The 22826-nt window shown below is 43.1% G+C and overlaps 1 long non-coding RNA gene across 1 annotated transcript; it reads right to left on the bottom strand.

The window, feature by feature from the left end:
- Positions 1–5386: 5386 nt before the first annotated feature.
- LOC147650369 (uncharacterized) lies at positions 5387–6601 on the bottom strand. The gene is made up of 2 exons (XR_015276643.1): positions 6344–6601; positions 5387–6266 (listed from the first exon to the last, which is right to left on the bottom strand). It is a non-coding gene; the product is annotated as an uncharacterized LOC147650369 (long non-coding RNA).
- Between the last annotated feature and the right edge of the window lie 16225 nt (positions 6602–22826).

The raw sequence follows: 22826 nt of genomic DNA, 5'->3' as shown, positions 1-22826 counted from the left end.
GTAGGAGACATAAAATGCATGAGTTACTTTTTACATTAGGTAGCAAACTGAGTTCTTCTTTAACCACTTAATTACCTTTGCCTGTCAGGATAAAACATTGCTATGAAAATTAGTGTTATCTTTATTATGGACATGTCCCTGAAGATGTTGATGCACTGACATATCTCCACATATGAGGCCTGCAAGCAATGAAATAATTCTACCTTGTGAGCAGATGCAGGTTTTTCACTATCTCCAAGGATTTATTGTGTAGTTTAATGGTCGTTACTTAGCATCATCTGCTCTTTTTATATATTCTCTATCAGCACACCCATTTTCATCTTTCAGCCTTATTATCTTATGTATATGAACAAAGAATATGTGATGGGTAGTGGGAATATAAACCAGACCTAACTGGCCACAGGCAAGTCAAGCTCAGTTTCCCTGACTCAGGTAGAGCAGACTCAGCATAATGTGTATTGGGTACATGACAATGTTAGCACAGTGCCCAAGGGAAGGACAGCCTGATACTTTGAGCAGAACCTGCCTTATCTTACCAAGTTGTGGAGACTTTCAGACACCTGTATGCTTTTTGCAGTGCCTCAGTTCTCTCCTCAGTGAATAAGGACATTCAAAGAATCACAGAATGGTTTGAGTTGGAAGAGACCCTAGAGACCAGCTTGTCCCACCCTGTCCTCCACCAAGGGCAGGACATCTGGCACTAGACCATCCAAGCCCCATCCAGCCTGCCCTTGAACACTTCCAGGGATGGGGCAGCCACAGCTTCTCTGGGAAACCTGTGCCACCACCCTCACAGGGAAGAATGTCTTCCTCAGATCCAATTTAAGTGTACCCTCTTTCAGCTCTCTCCTTTCCTGAAAGCTCCACACTCCAGAGCTGACACTGCCAGACAGGAGTATGAAAAAACTTCAAACTTCCTTATTGCTGCTGAGACTGGAGATGCTCTGTGAGAGCTGAGTATGGCATGCAGGACATCTGCACCCAACAGGTTGTGTGCTCCAGCACCAAGATAAAGAAATGGTCAGAACCATCTCTGGTACCATCTGCTGCCATGCTACATAGAATAAATCATTCCTGTTTCAGAGGAGAAGAATATGTATCGCAGTGTTAGCAGCTACCTATACACACACAATATTTCCTCTTTCAATACTATTTTTTCCAGCATCCCCCTCCATCAAACACTGTGCAGTTAGTTCTAAAAGATTTGTTGCATTTTTCTATATATTTCAAGCTCCTACTCCAGATGGACTGTAATTTTTCCTTTGTGTAGATCAAAAGTACAAAGAAGATTCAGCTGAACTTCTTAAAAAATTTGGGGAGTTAGGGCAGCAGAAATAAAGACTCATTGTGAATTATCTATCACCAGGAGGGCTGAAATACAGAGAAGAGCTGCTGGACAGAGATGCCTCCACTCTCCCAAGTACATGGGAGATCTTACTCTGCCTTTTAGGCTCGGGTTCTCCAATTTCTGACCCAGGCCCTTCCTGCACTCCCTAAATCTTCTTAAATTCCCCTTTAAATCCCACATGGAGCAGCAACAGCTCTCCAGTAGCACAGCCTAAAAGCCTTCACATTACCCTTCCTCTGAAAAATATGTGGCTGTACACAGGACACCTTTTCCTTTTGCAATCCATTTGAATTCTTGAACCAGATGCTATTGTGGAAAAGCAAATGCAACCTCAGTTACCTATGGTGGCATTCCTATATTGCTTTTAGGATCCCTGGGACCTCCAAGTTTGTTTCTTTGTTACACCAGGTGCTGGTGCTCCTGTGAGCTGGTTGTTTCCCTGGCTCTGCCAGGCATCCTCCTCTCCAAAACCCGCAGGGACAGTCCCAGCTGAAGTTCAGCCTGTGACAGCAAGTTCTCTCACTGTGACCTGGGTCACTTTTGAGCCTATTGCATTATAGGCTCATGAAATGAAATAAAATTAGGAAATAAAAAAGGAAAAAAACAGAGATAATCTGAAATAAAAGCATAACTAAATGATGTGTGAAAACTAAATTGCCGTATCACAGCTTAGTGCCCAGCCCAGATCTGGGTATTATGGCACTTATGGTACAACAAGCCATTGACTCATCAGCAGCATGACAGTTAACTGCTCTGCTGACAAGCATAAATCTATTCCACCGCTATTTTGTGTTATTAATTAGGAGATGGGGGAGCAGTATTTGTAGCATATACTGGTGGCTCATCTACTGCCTAATGTGATAGGTTTTATTTGGCTTGAAAAATCATCTATTTAAATTGTGCATCAAGGTCATAACACAGGGGTAGTTTCACTCACCGTGGCACTTTGATGGTGGCTGTGCTAGGTGGGAGCTCATGTGCCATATCATTATTTCCCACACATCAACTGGAGAGGCAAATAAACTTTTGATTCATAATGGGAACACAATGGAGGCAAGCTGAAAGCCTGCCTCCAACAGCTTCAGTTAAAGGTATTAGGAGTTAAGGTATGAGCTTGCAGAAGGATAACAAGATAAATCTACTCACACTCTACAGAAATATCTATCACTATTCCCCAATATTGCTACCTGTGTTTGGATCTGATCAATATTCAGTATCACCTCCACTTTACCCAGAGGCTGTGCAATATGCTAAATTAGCTTTTTCTATTACCATATCAAAGGTATGCTTGAAATTGAACATCACTGTAATTTAACTGAAATTACAGGCAGACCAGGTCTGTCTTGATCAGTTTGCAAACCCTTCCACATTAATCATATTAAAGACACTGCAGATGAACAAATCAGCAATGCAGGCAGAAAACTGGCTTCCTTGAAGAAATGCCCTCAAATGCCCCTGACACTAGAGACACAGGGAGACCTGAATGTCACTGCAGATGTCTGTGGACCATGCCAGCACCATGGTGACCATGATGGTCCCACTCCCAGTCTCACATCAGTCAGCAGTGTTCCAGCATCATCACATTTCCCATCACCAAATCCTCACCCCAATGCTGGTTGCAGATACTCACTTGGGATGCATTGGCCCTATCAGAAAACACATCATTTCCCTCAGCTGCAGAAATCAATTTTTTCAATACTGCCCACAGCTGAAGATGATGGCACTGTGCAGGTGGCTTCAGCCATGCAGAGGGACTGGCTGGCTCAGACCATGCACCAGTGTCCCCAGCACAGGGGTGAGGGTAGCTGGAAGAGCAAGGGCAGGAGATCCCCTGCACCCAGTTGAGTTCAAGCAGCACCCACCCCTGAAGGATGAAGCAGACACATCTGGTGCCCTCCATGACCACAACAGGTGTTTGGCTCCTGGTTCTGTCCATTTCTAAGAACAGAGCTCCTGCCTTTAGCTTCTCCAGCCTTTGCTTCCCATCTCTTGCTTGGCCTCAGCCACTTCTTTTTTGGTAGAAATTTCTTTTTTCTTTCAGTGACTTTCATATGCTCGGGACCTCTCTGATTTTGACAATCTTCAAATTATGTCCTTAAAATAAACCTGACAATCAGCAATATATAAATTATAATTTCCTTCTCCCCATGCTTCAACTATTATCTTAATCAAGCAATCATGTCACTTCACTTATAGCCCCCAATTATCCAAGTCGTGCCCTGTTTGTATTATATCATCCTTATCTGATGGCACACCAAGCCATCTGCAAATCCTCTGGGGTAATGCAATCCTGAGTCATTTAAGATTTTCCCATTCTTTTGTGCTGCAAGGACTGATTTCTATGTAGGGCAATGACTATTAAATGATATGCAGGTCATGAGAGGGCTTTCTTTACACATCTACCATTTTATCTGACCTGTTAAACAAGACCTAACAGAAGGAAAGCACCACTCTGCTAAATACAAGTGGCCCAGGGTACCACTTAACCTTTAAAAGGAAACTCTCTCAAATGTCCTTTCTGGAATTACTTGTCCAAGTGAAGCTGACAACAGTCACATGCTTTTGGAGACATTTTAAAATGAAGATTTCTCTGTGGGATGGCCATATATTTGCCTGGGACATGATCCTTCAGCTCCTCAGTCCCCCTGCTCTTCATGGTCCTCAGCTTATCGAACTGCCCATGGGATGGACATGCATTTTCCTGGTCCTCAGTTTAGCTCCCCAGTACTCTGAGCACCAGGAACTTATCAATGAACACTTACTCCTGATTCTGCAATCACAGCTGACCACTCAGACCTGTAATTTCTCCATGATCTCTGCACAGGGAGAGAATTTCTAGCATGGAAAGATCCCATTTGTGTGATCAGAGCCAGCCTACTGCTCACCCAGCACCAGCCTCCCTCTATGCATTATTAATGAGCAATATCAGTCTCCAGTTTTCAGTCAGCTAATTTGTTCTCACAGTCATGATTACAAATATCACACAAGTAATTCATCAAGTTATTTTAACTGTAGTTAGATAATCCTGTTAGCCACCATGAATTTAAATAAATTATCCTTTTCTCACCCACTGAGGTGCAAGAGGCAGAACACCTTGGCAGGTGAGATATACCCCTCTGCATTTTTGGTGACATGTACAGTACTGGGTGACTCAAATCTGTGTGGAAGTGTGCCCCAAAGAGCCCCTCTCTGCTCTGCAGCAGGGAACAGGAGAGCCAGCCCTGGCCACTAGCCCTGGGTCACCATGTGCTCGCCAGATGGGAGCTCCCAGCCATGAGATCTCAGTATCAAAAATTTCCAGAGTTGAATGATGAACACACCCCAAAATGGAGAGGCTTTGCTTAGTCCTAACCCTCAGGAACTCTTGGTTTTCACTCAGACACCTTATTTCATTTACTGAAGCCAAACATCCTCTTCCCATACTTGCTCAAGTCCTTTGAAAGAGTGATTTTACAGCAGCTCAAGATTTTAGGTATACATCATCCCTTGGGCTTTGCATTGCAGGATCCCATTCAGTGCTTTGAAAGTCTTTCTTTTTCCCCCTATCTTTGAGAAACAAGGTTTATCAATGCCAGAGCCCTGGGCTACAAAGGAAGAGGTACAGCCAGGCAGTATCTGTCACCACCAGCACTTGCTTTGATCATGGGGACTCACTTTGCTCTAGGGAAGAGGAATATCTCCATGTGACCCCAAATTCCTCTGAGGCTTAGCCTCCCCCAGAAATCAACAGAAGGGGTAAGACACAGCAAAAAACCCAGCATGTCAGTTAAAAGCACTGATTTTCTTATATTTTCATGCAATCTGTGACATTTCACAGGTGTAAATCATTCCTGACTTTGAACACACCACGTGAGGAGCACTCTGTGCTGCCACATGGTTGTGTGAGGAGTTGTCACCAGAAGTTAGCAACTTCTGATTTTTGCTGAAAAGCCACAAAAGTATTGTATTTATTGCAGCAGGATGATGGTAAACAACTGTACATAATATAAAGGGAACCTAATTTTAGCAGGCAAAGAAATGAAATGACACTAGTCTTAGTTTAAGTTGCTGGGATGAGTTTTTTTTCCAAGGATTTTAGATGCAGGTGCAGAAAACCAAGAGAACTGACTGAGGTTTACAATTAAAAACAGGAGGAAACATTACAAAGAATATCAGACCTTGGGGTTTCAGATCTAAGACATCCACTGTCTGTCAGGGGTTAGGATCAGGTACCCAGAGGTAGAGGTAGATGATCTAACATCTACTTATTATAAGACTCTTTCAGCATTTAATATCCACCACCATGAAAGAGAGTTAACACAGCCTGGAGTGGAGTCACTCAGGCAATTTTTAACATCCTTGATTCTGCAAGGATGCTACTACCTATGTGGGAAAGGTGTTTCATTTCTTAATATCACAGATCTACACAAACAGTTTTAAATTAAATTCATGCAAGTACAGAAGGAGCTTACTTCCAAATATTGCTTAGGAAGCATAGAGAATAAAAAGGTCCTTTTCAGTCTAATTGTCCAATTTATTTTAAAAAATTTAAAAAAGGCAACAAAACATATGAAAACTCTGTGAAAGTGAATTAGCCTGTGGGTTTGTATTTTTCCCATTTCTGAAGCAAATGGAATTTTGGCTTTCTCGTATCTGTAGGCTACCCAGACAGATGCAATAATCTGAAATATTATGGAGCTCTTCCTTCCCATTCATCACATAATAGGCTGCAGATATGTATGGCAGTGATGTTCTTCAGCACATCTTTTCGGGAGGACAGTGAAGGACCTGCTTCTCATCACAGGAATTGATAGGGTCACTCTGTTGTCTTGGCTGGAGCTCCAAATGCCAAAGCAGGAGAGAACAGTCCTGGTGTTGGGTGATCTCAGACAGAGCCACCACCACACTTAATCTGTGTTGGAAAAACATCTACACCCCCCTAAAAATATGAAATGTTCAGGGACTGACTCAGCCACAATCACCCTGCAGACAAAGCAGCAGCACACGGGTACTTACAGGTGCTTTCTCATCCCTTCTGGTAACTCTCATTCTCTCAGGTCATTCTTTTTGTTAGCCTTCAAAAGTTTTTTTCCTGTGCCTCCTTCTTGTCACCTTCCAGGTCCTGCTTTTGCCATTCCCTTCTCACTTAGGTCTGTCCTTCCCTAAACTTTCCTGCTTAATCTCCTGTTCTCTTTCATCCATAACTTTCTGTCCCAGGATACTTCAGCTCCATCTGCCCCAGAAGAGCTGAGAAATAGGGCACAATTTTTGACCTTGTCCTCCATTTCTGCCCCTTTTATCCTTCCACCTGCACCAATCTCTGCTCACAGCTGTGTTTAATACTGCTTCCCCCTCCTTAGGGGTTGGATCCAGCTCTCCTTTCATTCCCACAGTGCTGGAGACTCCCAGAGGTGCTAGGAACTCTGTCAGCAAAACCCATAGCACCCTAAGGAGAGAAGTGGGGGTGAGATGTCCAAAACAGGGAACCTGTGTCCTTGCACAGCAATTAGCAGTGGAAACAGGAGCTGTCTGTGCCCACCCTGGCACAGACTCACTGCACAGCAACAGCCCCCCCAGATCTGAAATTAATGTCAGACCTCACCAGACTATCACAAGACTCAGTTAATAAATATTAGTGAAATGCAGAGATCACTGGATGAAAACTGGAGTAGAGTTGTAGACTGCCACGTTTCATTAATTTCTTATTATCTTATAAGGGCTTCACTGGAGCCCAGAGGACTGCATGAATAGTGCATGTATCTGAAGAGTTTTGTTGTCATCCTCACCTTCAGCTTGAAAATGTAGCTTGTGGGAAGCCAGACCTAAAGCATGCGTTGGCTGAGGATAGAAAACGTGCTCAGGAGCTGATCCTGGCTGTTGGGAGAGGGCTGGGCTCTCAAGTCTTTTGAAGTTCAGCACAGTGTAAAGAAAACACATTAAATTGAGTGGCAAACCCTTCCTGAAGTTGGAGTGAGCATGCTGGAGTGACACAGGAAAGTGTTGGGCTATGCAGATAAAGCAGGAATGGTCATGGACAAGATAGGAGGTGGCAGGAGTGGAAGAATGGTGGTTTTTAGAAGATCACACAATCATAGAATCATTAAGGTTGGAAAAGACCATCAAGAGGACATTCCAGTAGTCAGCAGAGCAGCCTCACCCAGCACCTCCAGTCATCCCAACTCCCATAAAAAATTTCTTCTCTCTTCTCACTGAGAAAGACAAGGTCCCAGCTACCACACAAAAACACTGAGGCTGGGATTTGCCTCTTCTAGGGAATCTGCTCTGCCTCCAGATCAGGTGGGATCTGGTAGGAAAGCAGCACTGCCACAACTGGCAGTGCATCACACTGAGAAAATAAGTCATCTCTTATTGCATTACAGGGGCTTCACAACTACTCCTCTAATCAGCACAAGGTAACTCTCATTCATTTATAAGCACTTTACCATGTTATTTTAAAGGAAAATTATCTCCCTCTCGTTTAGCTCAGCAGTCTGAAAGTTCATTTGCCTGAAAGATGGGAACATCTCTCACCAGGAGAGATAGCAGCAACCAAGTTCTGAAAACAGCATTTTAAATCACCACTGGCATTTATTTTCTACATATAATAGTACTGGTATCAGTTAATCTGCTTAAAACCACAGTGCTACTGCAACATTCACATGAAGAGTGTGAGGAGACAGCCAATAACTCTCACTTTCCTGTCAAATCCAGCATAGCTCTGGTACCCAAACCCACACTTACACACATTCTGTACTCTGTGTGTTTTACAGCTGAATCCCAACTACCTGGAGAGTGCTGGGTTCCAGCTGACCCAAGCAGGAATGCTGGGCAGTGTGAAAAACACCAAGTTACAGATCCTGGCTTTGGCTGTTCATGGCACTATATATTTTATCACCTGTATTCTTAAAACTTACTTTATTTCTAAATACAATCTGATTCTTACCCCTCTCTGTTCTCCGTCAGTGATCTCAGAGTCATGGGAACATAGAACTGTAGAATGGTTTGGCTTTGAATGGACCTTAAAGAGCATCTCACTTCAACCCCCTGCCATGGGCAGGAACAGCTTCCACCAGACCAGGCTGCTCCATGCCCCATCCAGCCTGGCCTTGAGCACTTCCAGGGATGGGGCAGCCACAGCTTCTCTGTGCAGGTTGTGTCAACACCTTCGTGCACAGTGAAAATCTTCCTAATATACAGTCTAACCCTGCCCTCTGTTAGTCTGAAGCCATTCCCTTCCCTTGCAGCTGCTGGGCTGCACAACCCACAGCTCATCTCCAGCTGCTTCCTGCTAAAACATACAACAGGAGATGAAAGCAAATACCAGCAACACAGACTCAGGGTCTGAAAGTATTTTTGAGGTTCTGGTGGCACTGGGTGGCACAGGGTGGCACTGACATCTCAGCTGGAGGTTTGGAGCAGGATCTGGGCACAAGGGTACAGCTGGAGGAGCAGGAGGTGCTGCCTCCTCGACAGATATCAATATGCTCTTTGTGTGCAATGTGCTAATTCCAGGCAGAAATACATGTATATCCTGATACACAAAGCCCTTTCAGATGTTAATGACTCAAGCATTCCAGGGCTGGTCTTGGTTAAGTCTTTTGATATTGCCTTCCCTCATTTCACTGCCTGTTCCTGCTCAGCATTGGGTTTTGTCTTGGCCCCCTATTTCAGGACAAAGCTTTTGCATTTTAATAAATACAGATGCTCTTCAGACTACAGCAATCCGTGAAATGCAGACTTTGATGAACTTAATATTAGTGACAAGGATAAACCTTTCATTTTTTTACAAGACCAGGGGATTTTACAACCCTAAAAGACCTGCTTGGAGTCAGCAGAGCAGGGCCAACAGCACACAGAAGAGCTGCTCCTCTTCCAGCTGGCAGAGAGCAGAAAACCCAAAAGAAAGCATCCCCTGACATCACTCATGAGCCTGGCTCTGATGCCACACAGAGGCCTGAGCCCACCTCAGTGACTTTGCAGTGACTTTGGCAATTGGCACAGTTTGCTTTCCCAGCTGACATTGAAATAACTTTGCAGCAAGCAACCCATAGACACCCCGTGCTCCATTTACCTCCCCCGAAACAGAAAGACTGTGCAAAGCACTTTTCTCCATCCAAACATATCATGGAGATGCAGTAAGCATCTTTGCTTCCTAATTGAAATCATACATCACTTACTTAAGTGATACTAAATCAGACGCAAACATCACTGGCAGTTCAAGCATTAATAACCAGTTCCCTGCTCCAAAGACAACAGGTCCTCTGCCAACATAACCCTCACAGCTTCCCACAAAGCCAGCCCCTACTCTGCTCCTGCCAACCTCTCCCCACACTGCTGCTGTGCACATTGACCCCACAGATGAGTCTTTCCCTCTGAAGTCATGTATTTTAATTTTAGATGCCAGGAGAAGGCTGCAGCTGAGCTGTGCCTCCTGTGGGACCAGGGAGATGGGCAATGACACATCCCTGATTACTCTTCCCAGGGCTGGAGGTTGCAAGACATTCTCCTGTCAGTCCCACAGTGGGGCAGGCTGAGGCCACCCCAGCCACTCATTTGGTAGAAGCAAACCACAGCCTGCCCCAACAACCTCTCACATGGGGGTCAGGGCCATCCCAACTCCCTGTCCTGTGCAAATCCCCATCCCACAAGTCACTGAATGGTTTGGATTGGCACTTTAAAGCTTATCTACTTCCAACCACCCTGCCATGGGCAGGGACACTTTCCATTAGACCAGGTCACATCACTGTAAGGTAACTTTGACTTGTGGAAGCCATCCAAGAGATTTTTTTCCAGGCTGTTCTGACCCACAGCTCTCAGAAACTGACTTTATTTCATTTTTTTAAAGTACTCCGAGAGATTTTATAATGGATTTTTAACTTCACTTGTGAAAGTATTCTTTTGTGAGAAGCAGAAACAAATTCTAATTCACCTTTTAATGTGTGGCTTTTGTGCACCTCATGGATCTCTCCCTTAATGATTCTCCCTCAATTCTGCTTTTGACAGATCATATTGTATCATATAGAATACATAGAATATAGATCATACAAAATATAGACCCTATAAAATCATAGAATGGTTTGGATTGAAAGGGACCTTAGAGATCACCTAGTTCCAGCCCATCTGCCATGGACAGGGATGCCATCCACTAGATAAAATTTCTCAGGCTCCCATCCAAAGCTCCATAGCTTTAAACATGGAGGAAATATCATCTCGTTCCCACAAGAAGATTTTGCATTGCTTTTTCCTTTAATCTGACTTTTTGTACCCCAGCAAAAAGGAAAGACCTACACATGGTTAAGAGCACAGCTGAGTTAATGTGCAGTTAGCAACTAATTTAACAAACTTTTCCTCTTCAAAGAGGTGCAGTCCCCTGCCCAGCCAGCCTCCTCTGACTGAAGCTGATGGAAGAGCTGCCAGTTGTATCAGCACAGCTGGTCTACAGCTAGGCAAATAAATTTGGCCATAAATGAGAAACCAAGTTGGCTCTCCTAGGTCAATAAACAAGTCCCTTGGTGGGCAATGATAGGATAGATCTGAACTCGAACAGAGCACCCCAACCAATCCTTTGCAACCCTGAATGCAAAACATATCACTGGTCAGGGAGCTGGACGTGCTGAGACCTCAACCCATCAGTTGTCCAGACATGGGAATTTTGAATCCTCTTTATAAGGGGGCAGCCATAACAAATCTTTGCTGTTTGTCTCATGATCATTGGACTCCAGTCACGAATCTGTCTCTGACCTATGACTGCATGTAAATGGGAAATGGAGAGCTGACATCACTCTCTCCTCCCCTACCTCTCTCTCTGCTAATAGAGTTTTACTATTTTACTATTTGCTATTTAGTTTACCTTTCCTGTGTCATTCTCCTCAGCTCAAGCCTCATATCAATAATATTAATAAAAGCTATTATGAATAATCTCTGTCAATTAACTAATTTACAAGACTATTCAAATGGTCTTTGAGCTGAAATGTAATTTGCTTGTTATTGAGCCCTCTTGACTGTCTTGTCCCTGTGCCAGAGGAAAACCACTGTCCAACTTCATCTGTGCTGCAGAGACAAAGCAGTTTTCCCCTAACTTTGATTTTCATTTCCCATTCAACTATTAGAAGAAATCCATTCATCACAGCTATAGGCTTTCCCTCTGAAAACCTTCAGCAATTTAAAGCTTTTGACTGAAATACAACATTAATGGAAGCCGTGATTACACAGCCCTCTGCTGACCTTCCATAGGCTGAAATTGCTTATTTTGCTAAATTTATTTGCTACCCATTTATCAGTCTAAATCTAAGGTGGTTTTAAAGGTCATAAACGAAACAGCTACTGAAATATGATTAAGGAATATGGAAATAAATTACAAACTCACAATGTTATCCCTTCCTGTGATTTAGTGGCAGAAACTTGGATAAAGTGTGGGAACTTTTTTAACATCTTTTGTATTTGAGGATTCATCTGCCTCCAGAGAGTTGCTCGATCTCTGTTAATTCATGATGTGGTGCTTTGTGCCTACTGAAAGGAGGATTAGAGGGGGCAAGCTCCAGGTCAGGAGCAGACTAAGAAAAGGCTTTAACTTTCCTTAGAGGGGAAAGTCTCTCCTTGATGACCAGACACATTGTGCTGAGAACTTCCTTCCCACTGAATGAGTAGTGCAGTTGTTACCATGTGCAGTTCCCAGACTGCCTCCAAAATAATTAATGGAGCATTAAACTGCCTTAACACTGCAGGATTAGCATGAAACATGCTGAAGGTTATAGGAAAAATGAGGAATTTTTTTCTGTCTGCACAACAGAAGTAAAGGGAAATCTTCACAGGAAGCTTTGAGGAATGCTGAGCAAAGTTGGTAATGGTAAAATAGCCAAAACAATTCAGTGGTGAGCACCAGGAGGTGCTGTGCAATTTAAGCTAGGGAGAAACAGCATGATCAAACTGCCCTGCATGAGCTGCCAGAGGAGCACTGGAGACAGCACTGGTGCCCAGACAGCACTTATTTGGAAGTAATTAGATATGAGCACAACAGCAGTGGTCTCACACCCTTGTCCAGCTGCCATCCAGCTGCTTTCCCTTGGGTGTTCCACAGCCCAGTGCCCTGGTTCTGCCCTGCCATTGGGTAGAGCTTCTTGAGAAGCTGTGAATGTCCTGTCCCTGGAGGTGCTCAAGCCTGGGTTGGGTGGGTGTTGGGCCAACCTGGTCTATGGAAGGTGTCCCTGCCCATGGGAGAGGGTCAGAACTGGATGATCCTTAAGGTTCCTTCCAACCCACACCATTCTGTGATTCCTCAGAGTGAGCTGGACCAAGGAAGCCTGTGCTCTCTCCAACATGTATCAAAAGCAACTGGTAAATCATACAGGCTAAAAGCAAACTGCCTGCTCAGAATTAGGCATTAATTCCTGCATGTCATAGAAACAATTTTGATTTCATTACCAGAAACTTCAGTGATATGAGTGTTCAGGCACTGGTGAATTTTAATTCTTGATGAACCTCTAATTCCCTATCCCAGCAGATATGGGTAAGCAAACACAATTATCTGCATCCCTACAAAAATCAAACACCGCCTCCAGAAACACAATGCCAATTTTGCTCAATACCACTTGATTTCTCAGAGAGCATAATTCCATGTGGCAGGAAAGAACTTTTGAGGGTTTTCTAAGCAGATCTACAAAGACAGAGCCCCAGTGCTATCTGGCAAGAGTATTGCAGGTAGCACTAGCAGCCTGAGGTGCAAAATAAGCACAGTGTTGTTCCTGAGCTGTGATCACTTTTAGCTGTTGGTTTTAGTGCCTTTTCTTTTCCCTCTAGTCTAAATTGTTTAATGAATTATTAATAAAAGAGACATGCATAGCAGACAGACACTGTTTCATAAAGACCTCTTTAGAGAACTATGGGGAATAAAATAGAGAGTACAATGGAACTGAAAGAAGAGCCTGGTATCTTAGGCCTGATTGAGCAGAAACTGAGAGACAGACACAGGTGACTCCCAATAAGTGACCAAGAAACATGTTGTGAAACTTTGTGGTAAGATAATACTACCAGGTGAAGTGATGTCATGAAGAATGTATACCCAAAGGGAAATTGTTATCAAAAGTAGAACCCTATATGAGTGCCATACAAGTAGCACCCTATATAAATGCCTTGTATACTCAATAAAATCGGCTTCTGATCTCTATTTGGATGTCCCCATCTCTCAATTGCTGATAGAGAACAGTGGGATGAAGACAAAAATAAGCAAAGCAGTAAAAAGGCAAGATGAAAGCAAGCAGCAGCAGCCTTGTGAATGTATTATATGTAACCATAAACCCAACAGAGGAACAGGAAGGCAAGTGTTGCCTGACACAGTCCCTGCAAGGGGCTGCTTAAATGGATTGTTGAAAGAAATTAGATGTACCAACGTACTACAGCAGCCAGAAATACAGCCTTGCACATCAGACCAGTAATATTAAGATTACACACAGCAAATCTTTCTGGTTGCTTTATTTCTGGATTGACAACAAGGCAAAGAACACAAAGATAACATAGACAGTATGAAAGATGTCTTACAGAAGTCAAGAAAAATAACAGGGCTTGTGACTGACTTGGAAAATCCAGCTGTTCTCCTATTGATCTAACAAAGCAGTTCTGCAAGAGCCAGGGCAGGTCCTGCTTGCATTTAAAAGCCTGGGCTTTGGGGAAGATTTCTGTTCACCTGCAGCACCCCAGCGAGAGGATCCCCGTCCTCTACTGATTCCCCACTGCTCAGCAAGGACTTGAGGTAATACTTTACCCTTTCCTTAGCCTCAATCTCTGAAAAGGATTTTCTCTGCTGCCTGTTTGTTTTACTAAATTTGCAGAAATATCGTCACTTCAAAGCCTCTACTATCAGAAAATAGGGTTAAAATGTATTAATTGGTCCAAGAGTGGCAAGAAGAAATTATACACCCCCCCACAAGCATGGACACTGCAAGTCTGATACCACAAATGTTGTTTCCTTAGGAAACCAAGCTGAGAAACTAAACTGGTGCTTTCTATGACCTGTATCACTTCTGTCACTTTTTGCCAGTTTTTATTCTGCTCTCTGCAGATCCAGACTATGTGGGGGCTATTCTGGGCAGAAGGAACTGGAAAGGGACCAGATGTCAGAAAATTGATTGCATTGGCACAGATCCAGAAGAATGTTTCTGTGGATCAGCCCCAACTTTCATACAATATTTTTAGTAATTTCTCCAAGTCCAATTAGCAACTGATGTGTAATGCATTGAGAAGCCTGTGGTTAAAGAGTGTATTCCTATTAACACACTTATTACCTGCAGAGTTTGACATGTTGTCAGCTTAAAATGAATCATAAAAAACTACATTTTAAATAAGGGTCAAGAAAATAAATGGATAGGCATAAACAGAATTTTACAGGTATCCATAACAGAGTTGCAGCAATAAAAGATGAGTTAAAAAGAATACGTAGCCATTCTGAATTATATGATCACAAAATTATGACTTGATTGACTCTTAGCTTTAATGCTTGCATTGGCTGGCACAGTTGGATCACAGAATTTCCTTTGCATATATTAACATTTATTTCAAAAATTATCAATTTTGAAGTTATGAAATGCCTTTCTAATTTACTACACTGCCATTTACTGCTAGGGAGCTGACCATTTTTCCAGACAAATGCCCTGGGAGTTCATTTTGGACTGTTATTCGTTTGAAGAAAATTAGTTGATTGAGTTTTAGACTAATGCTGCTGGAGGGCAGCTGGGGGAGATGGTACAAGTTGGGTAGCAACATCACACTGGCTGTTAAGGACAGCTTTGTTTCTTAACAGCACCTCTATTATGAAAATAAAGAGATTACTCCACTGTGAAAGTTGCAAATCAGAGAGAAAATATTCCCCAGAGAATCTGTGGATTCCTCATCCCTAGAAGTGTCCAAGGCCAGGTTGGATGGGGCTTAGAACAACCTGGTCCAGTGGAAGATATCCCTGCCCATGGAAGGGGTTTGGAATGAGATGAGCTTTAAAGACCCTTCCAACCCAAACTATTCTGTGATTCCATGAAATCAGAATGGAACAATTTTGAGACAAGCAGCCAGAAACTAGGGCTTAATCCTGACCTCATAGACATGAGTCAGTGAGACATCCAAAATAACCATGTTTTCATTTTGCTAAGCACCTGCTCATAAGCTGCACTGGACATGGAGCACACTGGGCCTCTGAGTCCTGTCCAACTTGCATAAAATAAATTAAAACCTATAGGTCTCCACCCTACCAGTCACCTGAGCCTCATCCTGTCACCAAGGAGATAAAGAGCTGGCCTCACATCCAAGACACCATTGGATGAACTATAAATCTCATAATGGTCCAGGAAGAATGGTCCCCATTCCCTGTGAGGCTGATGGACCTGAAGTAAGCATCACCACCATGAGTAGATGGAGACCCAGCTCACCCCTGCACCACAAGCACTTTGGGAATAACTTCCCTCCAGCACCAGAAGAAACTCAGGTTTGAATAAGCTGCTCCTAAAGCCCAGCCAAAGCCAGCAGTGCCCAACAGAACTGCCTAACCTGGCTTTTTTCCACCCAAAGCCTGCACACAGGCAGGTAGCTGGTCTGCAGAGAAGCAGCCCTCAAATGTGGGTTTGGGGCTTACCTCAATGAAAGATGCTTGTAAGTAAAGATCCACACAGTCCATGTTTCTTTTTACTTTTTAAGACTGGGGTTACAGGAATTCATAATGCTCCTGACTAAAGTGTGTTTATTTGATAATTCACCTTCCTCCAGGTGAAATAATAGCCACATCAATTAAACATAGAACTTCAGATAATACATGGTTCCAAGGCAAGAGGTCTCCTACCTCACTGCTGAGATTTTCCAGGCTGCCAGCAATTTGATTGCCAAGATCTCAGTCGGACATGAAATAATCAATTATTTACATTGCAATCCAGTGCCTACAACAAAGCTGTTCACTTTTCTGGAAATCTGGCAGTAGGAGAAAGCACTCAACAGCTCTGTAAAACATCTGAACAGGGAGCTCAGCCCACAGCACCCTGATTCCAAGAGCTGCTGTTCTGGGAGGCTCAACTCTTCCGAGTGGGAGGAACAGGGCATTTATAAGGGAGATATTCCAAACCACATGGTTTCAGTTTAATAATAGCAAGCAACTTGACACACATTTGGCTCCAAAATATGTATATCCTTTTTGTCTCAGGAAACATTTTGTGTAAGTTTGGAGACTGGGCTTTAGTGTATGTTATTACTAATTGCCTTACTCCTCAGCTGTGCAACAAACCACCCTGAAACACAGTTTTATATTAGCACCAGACAGGGATTAACTAATTAGCAAAAAAAAAACCCAAAAAAATCTTGATATAACATTCTAGATATATATTAGCTAATTAAAACTCAAAAGCTATGTCCAAGAACAACAACTTTTTTATTTGCTTTTTTTATCTTGGGTATTCCCCAGTCACACATTTTCTTTTCCTCTGCCATGTCTCAGGCGTAATAAATCACTAAAACTGGACATGTGTCCAATCAAGTAATGAGATATTATTTAGTCTCATCTTCAGGGGTCAAAAAGAAAACTTACCTAGTCCATTTACTGCTGAACAACAGCAGTTCAGTGATCACAAAATAGGACATGAGGCCATTTCTGTATCTGTTGGTTAAACTCAAGCAAAGGGCTTGAAAGCTTTGACCTGGGAGGGACCCATTGAGTTTGCCCAACAATAATTCCACAGTTCAATAACTCAGAGGTGAGAAGGGGGAAGGAAAAGGAGGAGGGGTGACAAGTGTGGTCCAGACAGGCACAAGCCATGAAGGAGGCAGCAATCCTGTCCTGGGGGAGAGCAGGATGGTTTAATGAGGCATGAAGGCATCCCTCCAAACATGGGAGCAAAAGGAGCCAGGAAAAGCCAAGGAGTTACACTCCAACCTAAAGGGGATTAGTCCACAGTGAATGAGAGTATGACTGGGTAGGACAATTAATAAGCATCAGTGAGTCTGAAACTGTCAGACCGCAAAGCCTGAAATCCTTGAGTGACTGTTCCCATACTCTGAGACCATTTGGGATTAGGCATGGCCTCTTCATGCATCCTTTCACATTGTTGAGCTGTGAATCCAATTTCACAGACCACACTGACTTTTTGAAAGGAACTTGTCCATATTTTCTTTACATCAACCTCTGCACAGATCCACTTGCAACAGCTGTCATTTTGTCTCCCAGATTCATGAGGTTCAGAAACTAGAGCTCAGGAAACAAACTAATCCAAATCAAATGTAAAGTCAGCTGGGTCAGTGGGGGCTACAGCAACCTCTGGCACCTCCACAGCCACTTTTGTGATTTCCACTCTTTATCCCTGAAAAGGACTGGTTGAGTGAAATCAGCTCTTCAGATGACACAGAAGAGATGGAGCCCTGTTGGAGTTCTCTTTGGGATGTTTTAATTCAGCTCTTTTCTCCCAGAGAACCCAGAAACAAGAGCTCCTGGGGTCAGGGAGAGCCAGCCTTTTATACACTGCAGGTCAAGGCGGGGCAAAGGAGTAACCAACGAGCAACACAGAATCTACATAAACTGAGAGGCACACTGGGCAGGCAGCTTTTTTACCTCAGCACACCTGCACAGGTGGCTAGCTAAGGTTTCTCCCCTAAGGAGAGGGTGACAAGCTACATCTTAAAGGCTGTCTTCTCTCTAAGGGAGAACAGCCACATTTCTGGCTAGATCCCCAGTACTACACAAATGGACCTAAAATGTCCTCCCAAATAGAAGATTTGTATCTTTTTCCTCCATGGAAATCACCAGTGCACATAAGTCCATAAGGACTGAACATCACACTTCCTTCACAGGAAGACAATTGAAAAGTTCTCCTGGCTGGCAGCAAACTCACCTCTTTGCTGTATTTGATAATACCTGTTCTTTATGCACAGACAGGAGAAGGGTAAAGAATGGTATTATCTCATTACTGACACCGATCACAGTTCAGGCACTAAATCCTACCTAAGAAAATATGCCTCCAAATATTCATAACTTATCCTTGCATGAAAAGAAACTATGATTAATCAGCAGCATAGAGAGCCACTGTCCTGTGACATACTGGAGGAGATCAGAGCATACCCTTCTGAACGAGACCAAAATTTTCCAGAATTTCACTGTGATCTTATTAACATTACGAGACCACAGGAAGTACATGGAAACAGACAGATTATTATTATTTTTATTATTGTTGTTGTTATTAATATTTCCATTATTATTATTTATTCAATGTACCCACAACAAATCAGCTCTCTGACATCCCAGAGCTTTCCCTTCCATTTCCTAATCTCATCATGAGTACACACTTGAGTCCTGTTCTTCTGGGAAGAGCACCAAACCAGTAAAACATACTGCACCTGTAAACTGAACCAGCAGACAACAGCAGCTTCTGTGGGACACATTCCTGAGATTCCTAATGTTTGGAAATCTGGTAGTTTGGGGGTGCATTTCCCCTAGGATTCAGTTCTCCATTGCTCTGTAACAATGTGCATCCATCTATATGCATGTCAAACACATGCAAGACAGAAGTGAGGAGTTGCTACTGCAGCAGCAAAGCCCCAAGATGAATTCAGTCCTTTGAAAGGTCCTTTGAGTGCTCACTAATATTCAAGTACCTGTTTAGCACCTGGATTTTGTTAAGTTTTCTGGTAGCATGGCTTTTGAAACTGTATTACTAGATGCTGGGGTATGATTAAAATGCTGGGCTTTCCATGGTAACATTACCCATCTATAATCTTGTTTCTTAGTGAGATCTGAGCCAACCATACCAGTAATTTCCTTTAATAGTCAGTCTTCAGTAATAATTCTGCCCTTTAAATGCAAAATCTGAGGCAACACATGATTGACAGAGATCATGGCTTTCAGCTAATTAAGTATTCTGAAGACTCAGTCACGGGAGATTTTTTAAATTGAAATAATTTTAGTTGCCAGACTCCCTGTGGCAGCTCTGCCATTACCAAAACCCCTGGCACAGCCCTGGGGTGATGCTGCCAAGCAGTGGAGCTCCTCTCCCTCTCTACAGTGGGGACTCACCAGGCTCCCTCCACCTATCTGGATGTAAATGGAACTCCACCCTCAATTGCACAAAGCACTTAAACGTGCTGGGTTAATTAGTTACAGCAAGGATGATCTAGGCAAGCAATGTGCCTTGTAAATGATGCTGCCACTGAAGTGTTAATTCCCTTTGAGGATTAAGCTGCCTTGGTATAAATCAGGTGCTGAAACTGCCCCAAAATACCAATTGCTGTGCAAAGATCATGGTCAAAAGAAGGAGAGCGAGGTGCTGAATGCTTTGCACAACCTGGATAGGCTTGGAACACTTGTGAGATGCATCACATGGATGGGCTAAGAGCAGTTTAACTTCGTTTTTTTTACAGTGCAACAGCACGTTCAGTTCATCACAGTTCTGAGTGGGGTTTGGGTCTTTGAACAGCACTGCAATAAAATTATTTGTAGTAAATTCTAGAGTAGCAAAGGCAAGGCACATGGCCACTTTGCAGGTGTCAGAAAGGATGAGCTCTGCTGGAGTTTGTCACAGCCTCAGCCCCACTGCTGTGACTGCTGCTCTTACACCACAAACACTTTTGTACACTTTCTCACATATCTGAGTGTTTGAAAGCCCCCTTCAGCAGAGATGATTTGCTATGATAAATCTCAACCAAATCAAGCATTTTGCCAACAGCAGTTGGAAAGTGTCCATCTTTTTATTGCCTGTACATTCTACATAACCCATTACTATTGTTCTGTAATAAATGTATTCATAGCTCATACCAGCTTCCTACCTCAGATTAAGAGTGCTGCAGCTGGAAAAGACACCTGGGTGGACTGGAAAACACATACCTAATTTAACAGTCTCCATCTCTAATACAGAACAAGTCAGGTGCAGTTCACAATTTAGCTGCAAAGCATTTCATCTAGAGCCTCCAGGATATCTGTAACCTGGAGTAGCCTAGGGCTCTGGAAATCCTTGGGCTGAGCTTTGAACAAAAGGCTCCCTGGATAGAGAAGTGAACAAAAGGGAAAAACCAAAACCAAAACAAATAAAACAAAACAAACAAACAAAAGAAAGGGACAAAAGCTGCATTGTTGGGGAAAAAAGGCTTTACAGCCTCTGCAAAACTAAAACTGCTCACTTGGCTATTGAGCTTCAGGAAAGTTTTAGCTGCTCTGAGTGCAGAAGTATTTAAATCCTTTAGTCACAGGATGCAGGAGGTGATATTCTGGAGACTACAAACAGATTGTAGGCATCTTACAGTTTTATTGCTCTGTTATTGCAAGGAGATGTAGGTACACAACAGCATACCTGAGCCCAGCTGGGGCACAGGAATCAGAAACAATCCCTGAAGGCAGCAGCAGCAGCAGCACTGTCAGGATGGAGCTGTGGTCCCAACCCCCCCAGGGATCAGGACAGGCTATGGCACATGCAGGGATCCTGCTGCTTCGTGAGGATGTGTGGATCAGCTGCACAGGCAAGGAAAGGCTCATCTTGAAGCTTGGCATCAAATAAAATACGTGTAGGATCATGCTGTTAATGAACACACATCACTGACAGGGCTGCTGAATAATTTATCACCACAAAACCCATCTTTCTCCAGAGTTTTCATAATTCTCATATCTTTTTTTTATAAAGCAGGAATCTGTCTAAAATAAGAAAAAAGGAAAAAGCAAAATTTCAAATGTAAGCCCTAAAATGTGGTGAAATAGTGAAAACTCTAAGTGGAGAAGAAGGGATTCAGCTACTTAATTTTGCAACTTTCAGATGCCAAGTATTCCTGAAATTCTGAGTTTGGGGCAGTTATACTCTGCACATGAAGTCTAAACCATGGCCTGAGCTTCAGTGATGTAGAAGAGCATGAGGATGCTCTGCTAGAAGCAACAGGCTTTCGGTGTTTTCAAAAGCAGAAAATATTTGAGGGCTTTGTTCTTTCTTTCTTTTTTTATTTTTAAGAGGATTGATGGTAATAGGAGGTACATTATGTAAATAATTTCTGTAGTGAAGACCTTTATCCAATCAGCAATTTCCACAATAAATTGCTGGTATAAAAACCTGTAAATGCCCCATGTAGGAAGTAGAAGAAATTGTGACATTCAAATATTTTCACCTGAAGCATAAAGACAATCTTTATTGTCTTTATTGCAGACCAGAAATGCAACAAGCAGATTATGTCCCCGGAGATAGAAGAATATATTTGGAAAAGCTTTTAAGTATCTCAAGAGCAAAGGGCTATTTGAAAACTAACATGTCCATCAGACATTTTAACATGAACATACTGGTTCCATCAGCCCCTCTATAGTAAATATTTCAAGATAATCTGTCCTGAAATAGAAAACTGTCTGCTTGGTTTGAATGCCCTGATCTCTGCTGGCCTCCTCACAGCAAACTAAGGCTCAGCAAGACCAAGCTGGTTGAGCTGTGCATTCCTGGGACTGGGGAGAGCATAACCAGGCTGAGGGAGCTGATGGCAGTGTGGAGTGGTTTGCTGGTACAGCAGAGAAACCCTCAGAGCCAAAGGCTTGTTAAGTGCCTTGTGCCTATTTCCAGCCCTGAACACTGATGTGGCTCCACCTTCCCAAGAAGATTTCCCTAATTTGACAGGGAATGTAGGCAACCCGTTTCCTCAATCAGCAGGGCATTTTGAGACATGCTTTGCAGCAAGTGCCATGAATAGAGGAAAAAGAACTGTTTAGTTTTAGAGAAGTGGCAGCTCCCACCCCCAGCAGGACATCCTTCCTCGAGCCAAGGTGTCAGCAGAGAGAGGAAGAAATCACATTCCCCCTGCTCTCAACCCAGGGCCGAGCAGCCAAACCTCCCCGTGATTTTCTACATTTGCTTTTCTTTACTTTCCTCACTCAGACAGAATGTTGCCCCTCTGCTCCTCACTCTCTGAGGAGCCTCCTGCAGAAACCACTGACATTAATCACAGAAGCAATTCAGACAGAGGGGGGAACAGCTCTGTAAACCCAAACAAGATTGAAACCATCTGGCAAAAAGAAGCAAACCCGTTAAGAGACCAGTTTGTCCTTCCTGCAACTTCAGCACAAGCTGTCAGAGGCATTTCAATAGGAAGTTTTCCTTTACAGCACAGCACACAGTGCTCAGTTTAGTTTAGGCTCTTTTTTCCCTTCAATATTGTTTCATTTATTGTACCAAAACTGGTGGATTGCTTTTGAAGTAGCTGTAATCCAGCCTAACAGCATCAGAGCCTGGACCATCATCTCTAAAGCCTCAGCCCTCAATTACCTAAACATCTGTTTGCAATTCATTGTAGGGAGGGAATTAAACAGCATTCAAACAAACAAACTGGAGAGAAATACATAGAAATTTTTTATCATTATCTCTGCTGATGCTGTTTCCACCTCTAGACCATGTTTTATGTTCTAGGACTGGCAAGTTACTGAGAAATAAAGCAGGAAGTTAACCTGAAGGCTTGGTGGGTGCTACCATGATAGTTTTCTTTTTCTTTTAGCGATTCTGATTAACATTTGTTAGGAAATCTATCACCT

Source organism: Cyanistes caeruleus, chromosome 15 (assembly GCF_971803275.1).
Source record: "Cyanistes caeruleus chromosome 15, bCyaCae1.hap1.1, whole genome shotgun sequence".
In the NCBI taxonomy this organism is placed as follows: domain Eukaryota; kingdom Metazoa; phylum Chordata; class Aves; order Passeriformes; family Paridae; genus Cyanistes; species Cyanistes caeruleus.
Note: the sequence above shows the minus strand (reverse complement) of the source record. Positions and strands in the feature narration are given on the sequence as shown.